Below are 4,207 nucleotides of genomic sequence, written 5' to 3' on the forward strand. Positions count from 1 at the left end.
AAACTATTTACATTTTTAGTGCATATCCAAATATCAAATACTATATCTCGTAACATGAAAGTAAAGAGTATCCATAGAAGACAATTAGTTGATTTTATCTTATGGTTGAAAAGCAGGGGAACCCTCTTTGTTTCTCTATTTAGTAAAGAGATATTTTTCCCATTTTTTGCTTTTAAGAATATGGCCTAACGATTAATGAAACTTATAGAAGATTATTGTCAATCTGACTATTGTCAAGCTGATTCAAACACCACGATTAATAAGTAAATATCAATCGTGCATGATAAATATGTAAAGGATAAGACAATCTCGAAATAACTAATTGTGAGATTAGTTATACTGTGATTTTATTTCATGTAATTAATTTTTTATCTGTCGTACCAAATGAGCTATTAAGAGTTACAGTGTATCTTTGGCTGTCCTTTTACCTAAACTCAACTCGTGAAAAACTGTTATAACAAATTAAAGTAGAGAGTACACATATAGTAGGGACAGGTGTACTGGGTAACCCTTTTTACCAAGAATACCTTTCCCTCAATCTTCTCTCGCTTCCTATTTTCCTATAAAAGAAGCCTTCTACACTGCTACTCTTCAATAGGTTAACTCCTCCAAATATCTATTTCTAACATAGCCCTAGCACCCTTTTCTTCCTTCAACGTCACCCCCACCCACCCACCCACCCCAAAACCCTAAAAAATCCCCCTTTTTTTTTGTCCTGAGAAAATTATATGGTACTGCAAAATGTAAATTTAGGGTAATGAGTATAGAGGAAGTGGGCAAAAAAGGGTGATAATTGTTGACAGAAGATAGAGAGCACTGATGATGATATGCTAATTAAATTTGTGCAGCAAAAGCATCTCAATTCATTTGTGCTCTCTATGCTTCTGTCATCACCTTCAGCCAACTATCCCTCTCTTCTCTTAACTTCATCTAATTTTCCTCTTTTCATTCGTCTGTTTTCTTGAAATTTATTTCACATTTTGTATATGTAGTTAATGTTGGTTCTTCAAGAAACAGCTTCTCTTACCCTCGGCAGAGGCAAAGTCTGCCCCTCCTCAGACTTCTCTTGTGAAATTATAGTGGGTTGTTATTATATATGTATTTTATGTATATAGTCAAATTCTAGATGTTTCTCATCCCATGACATATTTCTTTTATCTGCTAGTATATAGGTTCTCATTTTCCGGGGATTTCTCTAAGATGAAAGCAAAAATTCTATAAAATGAAAGATTTTGAAATCTATTTGCATGATTAATTTACATAATTGGAGATTCCTTTTGCGGCTGTCTCTTGCTTTGCAAACTTGTTAGAAGCAAAATCTGAAAGTGAAAGTTATTTCTCATGATTTACCATAATTCGATTGTTTATATATTTTTCTCTTTATGTTTCACCAGATTATTGACTTTCTAACTGTTTGATTAATTCTTGAGTTCTATACTTACTCTATCTTGTGAGTTCACCTATGCTTTTGCAGCTATTGCTAGATCCAAAGCTCCTCGCTTTGACAAGCACTCAAAGGACATTTCTGAGGAATGAGATGTTAATTAAGCTACCTTTACATGTAAACCCTCTACTCTTTCTCTCAATTTTGTAATAATTCAAGTTACAATATATATATATGTGTGTGTGTGTGGGGGGGGGGGGGAGGGGGAGGGGGGATGATAAGCCATGAAGTTCATCAAATAGACTTAACAAAAGATTGTCTATTAAAATTAAGCTTTTTACTTATTTGCATTTAGAGTTTAATTAGAAATAGACTAACTATCCCCTAACTACGGACTCTAATTTTAGCTGAAAGTACTACTCTTTTATGTCTTTGATAGATATGCTTCCTAAAGTAATAGGCACTACTGGTCCTATGGCATATGATAATGGACTTTGTAAGGCTAAAACATCATGTGATGTTAAGGATTTAATGTATTCACATGTTTGTTATAGGCCTCCACACTTTTAAGGTTTAACCAAACTAATTAAAATCTGGTGAGACAAATGAAAAGCCGATCAATCAGAGGATATGTTAAATATATAGTCTCTAGAAAAACATGAAAGTAACAAAATTAAAATGGAAAACAAGAAGGCTTAATCTCTGGACAATTAGTAAATACAGTAGAACTAAAATAAGGAAGGTACGCATGATAATTTTATGCGTAATTATCATCACATGTAAACTATTTTCTTCATATTTTACAGCAAGTTACTTGTGTGTTATCTAAACAAAAATTATTCCTAAAGAAAAATAAACTGAAGAAATTAATAAGGTTAAAGAGCAGAAGACCTCAACATATTTCGCATCCAGAAGTTAAAAACAATGACAAAATTTCCCTTTCTGTCTATTGAGATAGTAATGTTGTAATAACCTAAAATAATTTTTATATACTTATTAATTGTGAAATTATAGAATTAACATTATTTGTAGTTATTGGGTTAAATACTAAGCTAGTAAAAAAAGAAAAATTATTATAACATATAAGATAGTGTACTGGTTAATTTGTTAGTAGGCCAATTTTTATAATATATACATATATGATCGGTAGTAAATTAGTTAACTTAATTGATTTTTAAAAAAAAAGGAGAAGAAGCTGGTGGGTCTATCCCCACCTTGTTAGGTTTTATTTATAAACAATTTATAAACAAAAAGGAGGCTTTGGGATATAAACTTGACGGCAACGTGAATAGCTAGCAGGCAGAGAAGCCAATTGGGTTGATTCCACTAACATTAAGTTTTAACACTTATTCTGGAGCAAAACATCGTTGTCCAAGAAGCAACGAAAAGGAATCACTTTAGCTACACTTTGGTGTTAAGTTCAGGTACTACTAAATTTTGGTTATGTCTTTTCAATTGAATTTTTGTCAACTAGTAATGAAACAATAGAAATCAGTGACTATGCAATATTTAGTAGAATTAAATAATATATAGGATTTGAAACTTTTTATGAGAACTCAATTATTAAAGTTGCATCAGATTTTTGAACCAATTATTTAATACTTTCTCCGTTCCAATTTATGTGAACCTGTTTGACTGGGCACGAGCGTGCGCTCGGTAGAATCGGTGGTTGTTGACCAACCGCAAATATATATTATTTTGTAAAAAGCTAAAATTATTCAATAAGTGATTTGTGATATGGTGTGATGTGGCGTAGCCTCGTGCTATGGCGTTGGGGCATTAGAAATTATTTCTTCGCTGCCGTAATATATTTGGGGCATTGTGTATGCGCCGTGGTAGATTTGGGGCATTGTGTATGCCGCCGTGGTAGATTTGGGGCATTGTATATGCCGCCGTGGTAGATTTGGGATATTGTGTATGCTGTCGTGGACTCGTTGGGGTGTTTGGTTAATTTCCTGCACTGCCGTTAATGACAAGTCCTTAGAGTATATATATATATATATATATATATATATATATATATATATATATATATATATATATATATATATATATATATATTGTTGTTGAATAATTGTTTGGACCTTATAGAGTAATTATATGGTGAAAGATTTCTGTGCTCATTGTGTGTTTGTATTTTCTAACACTTGTTCCAGAGGTATTCAGAGTGGCGGGTTAAGGATCTTACTGGTTATATTTACGTATAACTCACTCCTTACCTGCATGTCTATGCAAATACTATTGGTGAAGACAGAGCTAGTAGCTAACGAGTTCGCTAGAGTTAATTTAGTTATTGAGGTTAGCCGCCGCATTATTCGTGGAGGCTGCCAAAAGAGTCTTTATTATTTATTCATATGATATCTTTTGTAATTCTCTTAGATGCTCCATGGTTTAGTGTACGATTTGGACTAGAGTTTCAGTGTAATATTTTGAGATATTAATTGTTCATAATTAATTATCAGATTATTTGGATACTCATTTAATTAATCAAATGCTACAAATTAATGGCTAAGATATAAAAGTATGCTTCGCCTGACGGGTGGTGTTAGCTGGGTGCCAGTCCCCTTTCTGTCTATTCAGATAGTAATGTCAAAGAAAACTGTGACTTATAGAGTGGTTTATTTAGCAAAATAGATGGGAAAAAGCTAACTATTTGAACTTCTTTACCACTCATATAAGTGGAGCTAACACAGAAACTGGTTTGAGTTCTTTACTACTCATATAATTGGGAGCTAATAGAAGCTGGTTGGAGTTCTTTTACTACTCGTATAATTGGAGCTGAAACAGAAGCTAGTTTGACAGAAAGCTTATATAATAAATGTT

At 32.7% G+C, this 4,207-nt stretch overlaps 1 long non-coding RNA gene across 1 annotated transcript; it reads left to right on the plus strand.

Annotated features, from left to right (window-relative positions):
- The first annotated feature begins 675 nt into the window (after window positions 1-675).
- On the plus strand, window positions 676-3,858 carry LOC142176763 (uncharacterized). Its single transcript, XR_012705559.1, has 2 exons — window positions 676-1,561; window positions 3,541-3,858. It is a non-coding gene; the product is annotated as an uncharacterized LOC142176763 (long non-coding RNA).
- The last annotated feature ends 349 nt before the right edge of the window (window positions 3,859-4,207 follow it).

Source organism: Nicotiana tabacum, chromosome 22, assembly GCF_000715075.1.
Source record: "Nicotiana tabacum cultivar K326 chromosome 22, ASM71507v2, whole genome shotgun sequence".
NCBI classification, from domain to species: domain Eukaryota; kingdom Viridiplantae; phylum Streptophyta; class Magnoliopsida; order Solanales; family Solanaceae; genus Nicotiana; species Nicotiana tabacum.